The 15,443-nt window shown below is 36.3% G+C and overlaps 1 protein-coding gene and 1 pseudogene across 1 annotated transcript in view; one reads left to right on the top strand and one right to left on the bottom strand.

Annotated features, from left to right (window-relative positions):
- The window catches only part of SMG7 (SMG7, nonsense mediated mRNA decay factor), a 96,676-nt gene that overhangs the window by 56,396 nt on the left and 24,837 nt on the right, over nt 1-15,443 (bottom strand). The gene's annotated exons all lie outside the window — the stretch shown is intronic.
- Nucleotides 1,369-2,161, top strand: LOC114047696 (annotated as a pseudogene).

Below are 15,443 nucleotides of genomic sequence, written 5' to 3'. Positions count from 1 at the left end.
AGTTAATCAAGAAATGGTGAAAATGTGGCCCATTGTTAAATTTCCTCCTTTAAAAAGTTTTTACTGACTTCTGTTTCTTAAGCCACCATAGTTATCTTAAGTATCTTTCTCCTTCAGTATTTTTTATCTGGGAAAAAAATTCTGTACAAAAGATCGATATATTAAAAAGTATAAAAACACATGCAATGTGTATGTGACACCTGTAGATCTCCCATCTCCATGAAGGGGTGGGTTGGGGATGTCTTCTCATATCTCTTTCTTTCAAGTCCTGCTGGCTACATTCACTTTTGATTTTTTTTTTTTTTTGGTGTTGTTCTTTCCCCTTACATTGTGTATATTGTTTTCTTAATCTATAAGCTCATGCATCTTCCCATGTTTCTGTATTCATCACACACATCGTTTCTTACAGTGCAGTAATATTCCATTACACTCACAACTACTAAAATTTGTTGAGCCATTCCCCAATTGATGGGCATCTGCTATGTTTCCAATTCCTTGTTACTGCTCCTATAATTATTTTGGTGTATATGGGGACTTTCTTTCAGATGGCTTCTTTGTATAAGTGCAGTAATGCAATCTCTGCTTCAAAGGGTATGGACATTTTAGTAATTTTCTTTGCATAATTCCAAACTGCTTTCCAAAATGGCTCTACTATTTCATATCATTCCATAACCCTTCCAACACTGACTTGCCATTTTTTGTAATTTTTGCCAATTTGCAGGATATGAGGTTGAACCTTAGAGCTGTTTTGATTTTCAAATCAAATTTGCAAATGGTTGTGAATTGTGAATTGCAATTCTTCTTTTGAGAACTGTTTGCTCATATGCCTTGACCATTTAGCTGTTGAGTTTATAATTGATTTGTGTACAGATGACTCCTCTACACATTGTTTACAGACTGAAGGGAAGTCTCATAAGTTGGTAGTTACTGATGCTGTCTTGTGCAGTCTTTTTTGGTATTATTAAGGTTCAAAATGTTTTCCACGTCTTTGTTATCTTTTCCACTTTCAGATACCTTGTTTATCTGTTTCTCATTGTCCTAACAATTGTGCTGCTTGTAGCAGAGATGGCTTGGTCCAATCTGGTTGCTCTTCCCATCTTTGTTCTCTTTAGTGTCATTTATACTTTAAATCTAAATTCTGTTTAAATCTTCTCTATAGAAACATCAAACTGAAATCCATGAAAAATGAATGGAACATCCTTAACTAGGCTTAGATTTGGTAACCAAGGCAAGTATTTCTCTTCTTACATCAGTCCTCAGCCGCTGAGCAAAACATAGGTCCATTAACTAAAATTAACCCCTGTCTTTTCTCAGCATTATGACCACTCTGCAACCTTTTCAGATAAGATTGAGGTCATCTCTCTTGTTCAGCTGGCCAAGATGCCAAAAGGGAAGAAGGCCAAGGGGAAGAAGGTGGCTCTGGCCCCTGCTGTAGTAAAGAAGCAGGAGGCCAAGAAAGCAGTCAATCCTTTGTTTGAGAAGCGGCCCAAGAACTTTGGCACTGGTCAGGACATCCAGCCCAAAAGGGACTTAACTCAATTTGTCAAATGGCCTGGGTACATCAGACTGCAGTGTCAAAGATCTATCCTTTATAAGCAATTAACCAGTTCCCTCAGGCTTTGTATCTCAGACAAATACTCAACTGCTTAAACTGGCTCACAAGTACAGACCTGAGGCAAAGCAAGATAAGAAACAAAGGCTGCTGCCCTGGGCTGAACAAAAAGCTACAGGCAAAGGAGATGTCCCCACTGAGAGACCACCTGTCCTCAGAGCAGGTGTTAACACTGTTACTACCCTGGTAGAAAACAAGAAAGCACAGTTGGTAATGATTGCACATGACGTGAACCCCACTGAGCTAGTGGTCTTCCTACCTGCCTTGTACCAAAAAATGGGGGTTCCTTACTGTATTATCAAAGGTAAAGCCAGACTGGGTAGCTTAGTTCACAGAAAGAAGTGCACAAGCACTGCCTTCACACAGGTTAACCCTGAAAATAAGAGAGCCCTGGCTAAGCTAGCAGAAACCATCAAAACCAATTACAAAGATAAATATGATGAGATCCGCTGTCACTGGGGTGGCAATGTTCTGGGAACAAAATCAGTGGCTCATATTGCCAAGACAGAAAAGGCAAAAGTTAAGGAACTTACAACCAAATCGGGTTAAATATATTTGATTTTTCCCTACATAAAAATAAAAATTTAAACAAACAAAAAAGACTGAGGTCACTGGAAGTAAGTTTCCACAACTTCTCATTCCCTACTCTTTTAAATCTCTTTCTAACACAAAGGTTCTTAACTAGGGCCTGTGAACTTAGATAAGAAATATATCTTATATACATATATTATATGCATATATATAATATATATATATTAATTTCACTAGTCTTTTATATCCTTTGTAATTTTGTGTATTTTATGAATTTTAAAAGGTTGTTCTGGGGTATCCTGACAAAGGAGTCTATGACATACAAAAAAAGATTAAGAACTCTTGTATACATCCTCATCCATCTCTCCATTCATGCCTTTGCTACCATCCCTGTTCTTGTCCTGTAGAACTTTGCTGTGTTAAACATCTACACTTTATCCTGGCTTCAACTTTTCCTTCTCTTCTCTCTCTCTCTCTCTCTCTCTCTCTCTCTCTCTCTCTCTCTCTCTCCAGAACGCCAAATTTTAAACGGATTATTATTAAGTTGAATAATGTGGGTAATGAGTAAGAGGGCAAGAAGGGTAAAAATGAGACTCAAAACCATGTCATGTAAGGATCCTCTCTGTAGGGACACAGAAAGCTCACAGAATGCAGAGTTAGAAGGAACTTTAGCAATCATATGGTGCAAATCCTTTTTTTATGAGGAAACTGAGGAACAAAGAGAGGAAGGAATTTGTCCAAGATAAGTTACACAGGTACTAAATAGTCTAACTAGGCTTCAAGGAGCTCTAGAAGTCTGCCCCTTGCCTACCTCACAAGGTTGTTGTAGGGATCGAAATCGAACATTCAATACCCACTCAATGCCCAGAAGCTGGGGGAGATACAAAGATAGTAAGACATGGTCCCTGAACTCAGATTAACTACAGTCTAGTAGGGTCTTAAAAAAAAAAAAATCACATGATATTGCATAAGTACATTAAAAAGGTACAAAACAAAAGTACTATGACTATGTGAGGACTGGGGGTGCAGGAAGTGATTACTGCTACAGGGGCTTCATGAAAGATTTAGAAAAGAGTGATTCAACAGGCAGAGGCAGGGAAAGAAGTCATTCTAGGAACAAAGAAAAAAACGAGCAAAAGGCAGAGGTAGAAAAGAATGGGGCATCTGAGGTACAGTCCAGCTTCAGAGGAAGGTAGAATGAATCTTAGGCATACTGTATTTGTATCCTCTCCCAAGCACTAACACAATGCACTGCACTTAATATCTGCTAAATAAACTAATACATGTGCAAAGTATAATTGTGAGTTGCTTTTATTACTTTTCTGTCAAGGTCTTTTTAAAAATCATTCTCGCTCCAGGGAAAAATCCTGACTGATTGAAAACAAACTTTTTTTGTAGTGACCAATTCCACAGTTCATCAATGAAGGAACTGACGGAGAGAAGGAAAAACAGACGCAAAGAACAGTCAGTTCTTGTATTATAAAGAAACAGCTAAAATAAAGAGGGAAGAAAATATAGCTGATCCAACTAGATGTCAAAATTATCTACTGAAAAACTTAAGTCTTCAAAAATCTGAATAAATTTAGGTTAAATGGTAGTAGGTATGAAACACCAAACATATCTATCTACCTAGAGCCAAAAGTTAAGATTAATATACGGTATATCTCTCCCACAAAATTATCCTACCACCCTACCTTTCCAGCATTATCATTTCCCATCCTACTCATTTGATTGCTCCTTTTCTTGCAGAGTAATTTTCATTTTCACTTTCTTATTCCTCCATTTTCTTTGACAATGTTCATTTTTAGGAGTTTAGCATTTAGGGCAGGAATTCTTAAAACTGGAGTCCATGGACCCCAAAAGATTTCAGTAAGTCCCTAAATTTGCATGTGAAAACTATTACATCTGTATTTTCACTAACCTTTGGTTTCCTCTGTAACCATTTTCTTATTGATTTACAAACATCACTGCAAAAAGGAGTCCATGGACTTCAGACTGCCAAAGGTGTCCACGTCACAAAAAAGGTTAAGAATCCCTGGTTTAAGGGCTCTCCTAATGTTTTATCCCCAAAGGATAAACCTTGGGAGTGTTTTTGGTAACCAGAACATACAAAAATTACAACAATGTAGAAACAACAACAATTAAACTGGAATGAAATGATGAGAAATTTTAATGACTACGGTTAGCCTCCCCTGCCCCCCCCAACAGAAATAAGGCACCTCCCTCACTTATTGTTGAGGTGGGAGACTATGAGTGTGCCATACTCAATATCTGACTCTTCCAACATATTGGTTAGGTTTTTGTTTATTTTTTAAATAGAGGATGGCTCTCTGAGAGGAAGGGAATACTTGCACATACTTGCAAGATGTGGGTGACGTAAAAAAGAAAAAAAAGATGTTTTATAATCAGGCCCCCACTACTATAAAAAGCTCAAAATTGTTATGCTTTGTTTCCTCAATAGACAATCTCTGAGACCTTAAAAGTTTTACAAGGCAATCTTCTAAACTAGGTCTGTTTACAGAGTAAAAAATACTGTTATGTATCCATATGAAAATCAATCTTCCCACTAACAGCCTGGATTAGAGTGTCCAGATGGAAAAAAGACCCCTGGCTCAAAATGAAATTCTTTAGCATATATGAGAAGAAAAATCTTCATTCTGGAGAGGGAAAGGGATATAGCTAGAATGATTCTCAATTACCTGCTCACATAAGAATCCATTCCAGATTAGGCTAGGAGGATAACTGCCACTTCAAGAAATCAAGAAACTGTTTATGAAAACCCATCAAACTTGACAACAAAACCATAAGAACCACTTTAACATGAAAAAACTATATGTGATGTGTCGACTGCAGATTGTATTCACGTGAGTCATGCTTCCTCTTACTGTGAAAGCCTTTACAATCTATATAATAACCTCATGTTGCACTGATTTTAAGCCTATTCAAAAAATGATCCTCAATACCAATGGCTGCACAGAAAAAGGCAGATTTCACTGTAGACTTAATAAATTTCCATTGCCAACAGTGGAGAGGACTAGAAGCCAGAGAATCTCCTTGGGAAAGAGGTTAATTTTATACCCACACTTGAAAAAGAGCCTAAATCTGTTCCCAACACAGAGACTTTATACATGAGCAATTGACAACCTGAGCATAGGATACGTATTTACAGTGTATGAAACAATTTGTGGACAACTGAATTACTATACATTGCTATGGGGAAAGAGAATGTTCTAACCTGTCAATTTTTTTTTCCTTAGTGAAACTATATTGCAAATGGAAGTGAAGTTCTGGCCTATGTTTTCATTACATTATGGGTTAAAACAGCCCGTAAGAGCTAACCTAACTTCCATATAAAGGAGAAAAGCTTTAGAGCTAAAGCCCTTGAGACTTGGAGAATCAAATTACTTAATCAAGGACACACAGGTGGCAAAAGTCATAATTTAACCTAGGTTTGTCCCAATTATTTCTATGAGAAAATGTATTTCAAACAACCAATTTATAAATAAAATTCTGATGTAATCTATTTCTAAATAAGGGATTGCATCTATATATCTATTATGTTTATTATTAGTTGTTTTATTTAAATGAGTATGTTTGAGTTGTACTTAGGGATGCACATAAGTGATCTAAGCAAAGAAATCTGTTTAGAGGCAGTCAACTAACATTTATCAAGCACCTACTATGTGCCAGACACTGTGCTTAGTTAGCGCTGGAGAGACAAAGAAAGGAGCTCTCAAGGAGCTCCTGCTCTAATAGGGAAAACATGCAAACAACTATGTACAACAAGATACACACACATATATTCAAACTTACAGGATAAATTGAGGTTAGACAGACATAAAGATCTTATGTATAACAAGTATTACTCTCATTATCTATAGTGCCTCAGAACAAACACAGTTCTAGTCTTCTAGGTTAAAGTCAAGCTAAAACTCTTCAGGACTCTTCCCCTTTTGAATTTGATTGGCATTACAACTCAGAAAAGTAATGACTGCGTCCATGATAATCCACCTCCTCCTCCCCATTCCTTTCTATTTTGCAATAATTCAGTTTTGTTCATACCTGCTAGGTTCATGGTCAAGTACAGTTGCCATCCTGAGAATTTCTTGATAAGAATTTGATTTTTAAAATCTATTTCTTGATTTTGTTAATACCACAATGATGGGGGCAGCTAGACGGTGTAGTGGATAGAGCACCGGCCCTGAAGTCAGGAGGACCTGAGTTCAAATCCGGCCTCAGACCAAACACTTGACACTTATTAGCTGTGTGACCTTGGGCAAGTCACTTAACCCCAATTGCCTAAAAAAAAAAAAATCACAATGATGAAAACCACAGACTAGTTTCTTGAAATTCACCATCTCAAGAACATACCTTCACCCCACCCCTACCCCAAAGAACATACCTCTTATGAACTAGTACAGGGGTGGGAAACTTGTGGCCTCTTAGGTCCTTAGGTGCAGCCTTCTGACTGTGTCCAAGTTTTACAGAACAAACCCTTTTATTAAGGGGATTTGTTCTGTGAGGTTTGGATTCAAAGGGCTGCCTTGAGTACCTAGAAGGACACATGTAGCCTCAAAGCTGCAGGTTCCCCACCCCTGCTCTAGTGTGAGGTTGTACACATATACTGGGAATCAGGAAAATGAATTTTGTCAGACTGGTGGTAGTATTATAGGTCTGTGGCAACAAAGGCAGGTAAATAAAACTGAGTACAGGAAGATAATTAAGAGTGGTATACAGGGTCTACCTCCATTCAATTCTATTCAGCATTTATTAAGTGTTTGTGAGCAAAGTATAGTGCTAAGTCCTGGGATGGTAATTAAAAGGATGAACACTAACAAATGGGAAAGTGTGGAAGGAGGCAGGAGGAGATAATAAGGATTCTAAGAGGTCAAAGTGAAGAAAGAATATATTCTAGGCATGAACCTACTTAAGTTAAGAAACACAACATGGAATGCTAATATCAGGTAAAAAGTTAATAACAGTCTCCATGAACTGCGAAAGTTAGAAAAATATCTCAATATTAACACATCAGTGAGTATTTGCTAAACATTTACTATGTGTAAAACACTGCTAAGCTACGCATGTAAATATGAATACAATAAATGAAACAATCACTAAATAGCTTACAATTTAATGGGTAGACCTCAGGTACCAGTTTCCTTCCCATTAGCCTGTAATCATACCTCATCAGTTTCGCTATCATGATCAGTATGTTAGAATATTTGCTTTCTTACATACAATTGGCACATGCATTACAAGATATCTTGAAACCATTATGGAGGATCACAAATGCTTTGCAGAAACATCACTGCAGCATTAAGTCTGGTTTCTGTTTAAACTTATCCTCTGCTTATGTTACTATTCTTTTATCAGCAGATTTTCAAATGAACAGGTTGGCAACACTTGTCAATCTTCCAGTAGAATTTCTGTGAGAGTTTAGTCATCGTGCCAGTAATAGAAGAGAAGAAAGTTAAGAGATTAATTCCTTAGAAAGGTTAGTTTATATGTATAAACATTGCTTAAAAACATGGTAATACGTACAACTGAACTTCAACTACACATAGGACTTGTCATTTAGCCAGTAGAGGAGCAAATATTTCTTTTTTTATTTCTATCTTCCAGAGTTCAGTTATGCTGTTACAGGAATGAATGGGAGTGTCCTGGTGCCTCTCTATAAAACTAAGTCACTTGGAGGAACACACATTTGCATTAATTTGCATTAAGAGTATTTTATTATAAAAATGAAATTTTTGTAGAAAGTTTTATTTATTTTGTAAAATTATAGCAGTCCCAATGAATCATTGGATAAAGCCTAGAAGCATATAAAAAAGGAATGCTGAAAAATGTGTTAATAAGGAATCTCGAAATATTCATTCAGATTGAATATACTGTAATCAGGAAATTAGTAAAAGTCATTCATTAGGTCACAATCCAGAAATAATACACAAAGTTGTTTGATGCTGAGCAAGGAAATAAGGAAATATGATAAAAGATAAATTAAATCCACAACTACAGTATATAATCTGTGGAGTTCTTGCAAATAGCAGCTCAAAACCTTTTCTTTTGCTTCACCATTTACTATCAAAATATGAAAGCTGTGTTGATAAGCCTGTCGATTTTTTAAAGTAGAAATAAGATTTTTAAATGTTGATTCATTTATTCCTATTAATAAGCCCAAAAGTAGAAAAGTAGTTGAAACTTCAAAAACTGGGGAGGCTAATACTACTGCAGAAAAATTAATTTTGCCAAGTGCCAAAGCAATTGTCGTGTGTGTGTGTGTGTGTGTATGTGTGCACGCACGCACACACAGAGATGACTACGTTAAATTAAAGATCATACCCACTTCTAACAACACTAAGTCTTGTTGGATACATGATAGATACCTGATGATGTTAAATTAGTTATTGTACAAAGTTTAAAAAGTGACATTTATGCTTTGCAATTAGATAAGACAATTAATGTTTATAACCTAGCAATTGTATGTGCAAGATATATACATAATGGTAAAGTGCAAAAGAATATGCTTTTTCATCACGTGCCTCAAATGACCAGCCTTTATTTCACATTTGATGAGGAAAAGTTTCCTCAGATTTTATCAGGAAAGGTTTAAGACTAAAACACACTATCACAGAGTTATTAATCATGTCAAAAAGAACAAATGGGCAGACTGTGTCCAAAAATAATTATTTCTTATCATTAGTGTTTAGTAGGCCTCAGTTACAAGGTTATGTAAGAGCCTGTAAAATAAAAGCAAAGTCAGTTTCTACAGACATCTTTCAAGTGATTCCAATCTGAGAAACAATAGAGCAGCAACTAAGTTTTGTTACCATTGTTCCTTAAGAAGTGGCAACATGGTTTGTCCTTGGCAGAAGTTAAAACAACTTTTACAAATTCTGAGCAAAACAGACAACAGAAGTGGTAGCAACTTACAAAACTACTTACTGTCTGAAGTTCCACAAAGATTTTTCTTATGTTATGAAATACATCTTAGCAATCATAAAAGCCAAGTTAAAATACATATACATAGATATATGAAAAATAGTCACACTGAAACCTCCCACTCCACCAGAAGATAATCGCTCTTATGAGTGGACATTATATTATTCCTTCAAAAAAGAAGAGAATTATTCATGTTGTTCTATTTTGTATTTATATTGTAAGTAGACTTACTTACACTCCTAGTCTGACACCAGCTAACTATAAAGGGAACAGAGAGAGACTAATATTCACCTTAAAGTAATAGGACAGGGCAGAAATGTAAAGGACCTCAAGAGATCTTTTTATTCCATTGGGTAATTTCAAATCCACTTCACAGCTGACTAGATGTTCATAACTAATATCAGCAAGGAGTCTGAACTGCTTTCTCATTAATATCTTACCTAATTTGGAGACAGATGATATGGAATGAGTAACTTAAAAAGAGAAAAGACTATTCATGTTTTTGGTTGGCTTCACAATAAAAAAAAAAGTAAATACTTTTATAAAAGATGCCTACCTCACAATGATCTTTCGAAAATATAGCAAGAAAACTGAGTACAGACCAGTATCTCACACCATATACCAAGATAAGCTGAAAATGAGTAAATGATTTAGACATGAAGAGTGCTATCAGAAGACATTTAGTAGAGCCTGAAAATTACATGTCAGAACTATGGTTAGGGAAAGAGTTCATAATCAAACAAGAGATAGGTTCACAGGAGGCAAAAGAGATAATTTTGATTACATAAAAAGTTTCTGCACAAACAAAACCAATGCAGGTAAAATTAGAAAAAGAAAACAAATCTTTGTAATAAGTTTCTCTCAATAAAGTCTTGTTTCTCAAATACATACAGGACTAAGCCAAATTTATTAGAGAAAGAACTATTCCCCAATTAATAAATGGTCAAGGAAAATGAACAGTTTTCTGAGGAAGAAATCAAAGCTAACAAGAGTCATATGAAAAAAATGTTCTAAATCACAAAAAATTAAAACAACTGAGATAGCACAACACATTAATCAGATTGACTAAGATGACAGAAAAGAAAAATGACAAATGCTAGAAGAGTCTGTGGGAAAATAATTACGGTAATACACAGTTGGTGGAGCTGTGAACTGACCCAACCATTCCGGAGAATTTCGGAACTAAGTCCAGAAAGCTATTTGACCCAGAACTACCACTACTAGGTCTATGGCCCAAAGAGATCAAAGAAAAAGGGAAAGGATACATCTGTACAAAAATATTTATAGTAGTCCTTTTGTGGTAGCAAAGAATTGAGGGGATGACCATCAACTGTAGAATGGCTGAACAAGTATATGAAATTGACTGGAATATTTTTGTGTTGTAGGAAATGATGAAGAGAATGGTTTCCAAAAAACCTGGGAAGACTTACATACTGATGCAAAGAGAAGTGAAGAGGACAACCATTTACATAGTAATAGCAATACTGTAAATATAATCAACTGTGAAAGACTTAGTAACTGATCAATACAATTACCTACCACAGTTCCAAAAGACTAATGATGAAAAATGCTATCCATGTCAACACAGAGAACTGATGAACTCAATACAGGCAGAGTGCAGACTGAAGTGTATTTTTATCTTTCTCTCTTTTTTATTCATTTTTTCTTCTTAGAACATGGATAATGCAGAAATATTTGTGTGACTTCATATTTATAATGGGTTTTGTACTCTTGCCTTTTCAGTGGTGGGGAAGGAGAGAATCTGATATGGAAAATAAAATAAAACTGAATGAAAAAAATATAGCTAGAAGATATTTCAAAGTTGTCTAAAAAGTTTATATCCAGGTAAATCTATTGAACAACATTTTGAAAATCAGTTTATGAATGGAAGGAGTCATCTCAGGCAAATCTGTCTAAATTTTGGTAATTCAACTTTAATTTCCCTTCCAAAGAAAATAAATGTGGTAATATGCATAGTTCTCTATATTCCTTGATCCCTTATGTAGGTTGCCTTGGGACTGGTTTAGAACACCCACAATGTGCTTCTTAAACGAATTTTCTTCCAGTATTAAAACTACATGCATGTGAAGAATGAAAAAATGTAATGAAAAAGACTTATATATTGTCTTATGATCCTGACTCCCCCAGATCTTGGCATGAGATTCAAATAAGAGAACATTGATGATTTATAATATAGGTCAACTACTCTGGAAGCCAAAATTTTCACAACTGATTACCACATCCATGACCAATGATGTCTCTACAAGGGCATCAATCTATAATATATGGATATGGCTTGATTTTGGTCATTTTGGGGGGAATTTACATACTTCCATAGATCTGATCCCTCAATGATACAGTTACTCCAGTCTCACTGTACATAGCACCAGTGCAAAGAGGCAGCTAGGTGGTGTAGTGAGTGGATAGAGAGCTATACCTGGAGTCAGGAAAATCAAGTTCAAACCCTGTGTCATATACATACTAGCTATGTGACCTTGGACAAATCACTTAAGCTCAGTTTCCTCATCTGTAAAACGGGGGTAATAATAGCATCTACCTCCCAGGGTTGTGAAGATAAAATGAGATATTTGTAAAAGCACTTTGCATTAAAGCACCATACAAATGCTAGCTATTATTATTATTAGCAATATATTATTTCTTATCCTATATGACTCTTGTTCATGTCCTCTTGTAATTCTTCAACAAGGAGTCCACCCAACACGCCAGGAACCTTCCTATCTCTCTCTCTCTCTCTTTTTTTAAAATTAATTTGTTTTGATTTATCAACAATCATTTGCCTAAGCTTTTAAGTTTTGAATTTTTCTCCCCTTCTTTCCCGAAGACGGCACACAATCTGATATAGGCTATACATACACATTCCTAGTAAACATATTTTCACATTAGTGATGTTGTAAGTAAGAATTAGAACCAACAGGAGGAACCACCAGAAAGAGGAAACAAAACACAACAGAAGAAAAAAATAGCAAATAGTATGCTTCGATCTGCATTCAAACTCCTTAGTTCTTTTTTTGGATGAGGAGAGCATTTTCCATCATGAGGCCTTTGGAGATGTCTCAGATCCTTGTATTGCTGAGAAGGGTTAACTCTATCAATATTAGTCATCACATAATGTGACTGTTACTGTGTACAACGTAATCCTGGTTCTGCTCACTTCACTCAGCATCAGACCATACGAGTCTTTCCAGGTTTTTCTGAAGTCAGCCTGTTCATCATTTCTTATAGCACAATAGAATTCCATTACATTCATATACCATAACTTGTTCAGCCATTCCCCAATTGATGGGCATCCTCTCAATTTCCAATTCTTTGCCATCACAAAAAGAGCTGCTATAAATATTTTTGTACATGTGGGTCCTTTTCCCATTTGTATAATCTCTTTGGGATACAGCCCTAGAAGTGCAATTGCTGGGTCAAAGAGTATGCACATTTTTATAGCCCTTTGGGCATAGTTCCAAATTGCTCTCCAAAATGGTTGGATCATTTCACAACTCCACCAACAATGCCTTAGTGTTCCAATTTTCCCACATCTTCTCCAACATTTATCATTTTCCTGTTTTGTTATGTTGGCCAATCTGATAGGTGTGGTGTGGTACCTCAGAGTTTTCCTATATATCTTTTGATATGGGATGTGTACCAATGGAGCACACTGGTTATCCACTGGTTAACTCTTGCTCTTTATACATGGCCAACCCTTATCCTTTTCTGGTTATATGTCTTTGTAATAACCTTTCACATTGCTTCTCCATCAATATTTGCTTCACTGGTAATAATTAAAGCTGAGAATGTGTCTTATTCCGAAACTATTGTCCATCACCTCCCCATCAAAAGAAGGAAAGCATGCTTCATCATTCTTCTGGAATCATAGTCAGCTATTGATTAGTATTCTTAAGTCTTTCAAAGTGTCAGCATGACCAAACTACACAAATTTGTTTTGCTTGACTATACAGTCAGTTCTGCTATAAGTTTTAAAAATTGAATTTTTTAAAACTCAATTTATTAGAATATTTTGCATGTAACACTAATTTCAAATTTGCCACTGCATCATTTCTTCCTTTAAAAACGCATGAACATGCAGAAAAGTGCACCACTTCATAGTAATTCCAAGGTGAAACACTTCCAGCACCCATTTCCACAAACAAATTTCAGATCTTTGTCTGGAGATGGGCTGATCCTCGTCACCTCTACCTCTATATCTAGAGGGTCCAGAGTTGGAGTCTTCTCAACTTGTTTGTGCAGACCACGCCAATCAAGAGACCGAGGCCAATAACCTGCCACTATTTATTGTAATACTTAGGGATTTTTAACCATTTAATATATGTAAAACTGTGCTACTGTTTTTTTAAAGGTTCCTATCTTTGTCAAGGTGTCACTGACAAAGTTTGATGGCAGTGTGCCTGATCCCATTTTCCCCATTAGCTTGAGGGTTTTTATTGTCCTATGTTGCATAGTACCATGATCTGGGGAAATACAAAATGACAAATGTTGGAGAAGATGTGAGAAAACTGGAACATTAATGCATTGTTGATGGAGTTGTGGACTGATCCAACCATTTGAGAGCAATTTGGAACTTTGTCCAAAGGGCTATAAAGGGGCAGCTAGGTGGTGCAGCAGATACAGCACTGGCCCTGAAGTCAGGATGACCTGAGTTCAAATCCAGCCTCAGACCAAACACTTGACACTTACTAGCTGTGTGACCCTGGGCAAGTCACTTAACCCCAATTGCCTAAAAATAAAAAAAATTAAAAAATAAAAAATACAAAGGGCTATAAAAATGTGCATACCCTTTGACCCAGCAATAGCACTTCTAGGGCTGTATCCTAAAGAGATTATACAAATGGGAAAAGGACCCACATGTACAAAAATATTTATAGCAGCTCTTTGTGTGGTGGCAAAGAACTGGAAATTGAGAGGATGCCCATCAATTGGGGAATGGCTGAACAAGCTGTAGTATATGAATGCAACAGAATACTATTGTGCTATAAGAAAGGATGAACAGGCTGACTTCAGAAAAACCTGGAAAGACTTGTATGATCTGATGCTGAGTGAAGTGAACAGGACCAGGAGAATGTTTTATAGGAGGAAGAGTTTTTAGGGTTTTTTTGGAGGGAGGAAGGGAAGGCTAATAGCAATTTACTTTGCTATCACTTTAATGTTTGCAAACACTTTACAAATCTCATTTGTTCCTCACATAAAACAGGTGCTATTGTTAATCCCATTTTTGAGATGAGGAAACTGAGACAGGTTAAATGACCTGCCTGGGATCACACAGCTAGTCAGTTCTTGAGACTTCTATCCCTTACACCTAGCTAGTCATAGTGATAAAGAAAAAGAAAGAAGCGTCAATGAAACATACAAAATAAAAATATGCCTCTGTGAATTCATGCTCACTGTAACATACTGTTATCCAATTAAGCAAACAATTATTAGGAGCTAGTGTGCAAAGCAGTGTTTAGGTCCTGAGATAACAAAGATTATTTATTTAAATAAGACAGGAGTCCAGTCCTCATGGTGCTTACAGTCTACAGGGAGAGGGGTTGGGAGAATGACACATAAAGAAATGACTAAAAAACAAAAATAATAACGTAGTTCACGAGAGGTAGAAAGCAAAAAAAAATTACGAGTGGATCAGAGAAGATAATGAAAAAAGGAAACTTGCCACAGGTTTTTTTTAAAAAGGATAAACATTGGGCCAGCTAGATGGTGCAGTGAATACAGCACCGGCCCTGGAGTCAGGTTCAAATTTGAGGTCAAATGCGGCCTCAGACACATGATACTCACTAGCTGTGCGACCCTGGGCAAGTCACTTAACCCCAATTGCCTTGCAAAAACAAAAACAAAAAACAAAAAAAAGGATAAACATTCACCAAACAAACCAAACAAAAAAATTCACCAAACAAAAGGAACATGAAGGTTTTCCAGGAATAGAGGCCAGCATAAAGAAAAAGGCAGTCTAGTTTAGATGGTATGTCAAGTGCCTAATAGGAAGTAGCATGACAAAGCTGGAAATATATGAGGTGGCCAGACTGTGAAAGGTCTTGGATCCTAGACACAGACTATAAACTTTATTCAGGAGGAAATTGGGAACCCGAGAATTCTGAGCAGAAAAGTGATATGACCAATCAATGCTGTGGAATAGACTAGAAAAAGAATGGAGGCAGTAAGGTCAGGGAGGCTACTACAGTGATGACAGCTTCTACCAGAGTGGTGATAGATGTGAGATATATTGTAGAGGTATCAGATATATGAACAACTGTGACAGTCTAGTCTGGACACAGAAAAGGAAAAATAAGAGGAAGTACCCAATAAAAAATATTGTTTAATAAATCTCAGTAAAAAAGAG

This window comes from Vombatus ursinus, unplaced genomic scaffold (genome assembly GCF_900497805.2).
Source record: "Vombatus ursinus unplaced genomic scaffold, bare-nosed wombat genome assembly UNPS02014789.1, whole genome shotgun sequence".
In the NCBI taxonomy this organism is placed as follows: domain Eukaryota; kingdom Metazoa; phylum Chordata; class Mammalia; order Diprotodontia; family Vombatidae; genus Vombatus; species Vombatus ursinus.
Note: the sequence above shows the minus strand (reverse complement) of the source record. Positions and strands in the feature narration are given on the sequence as shown.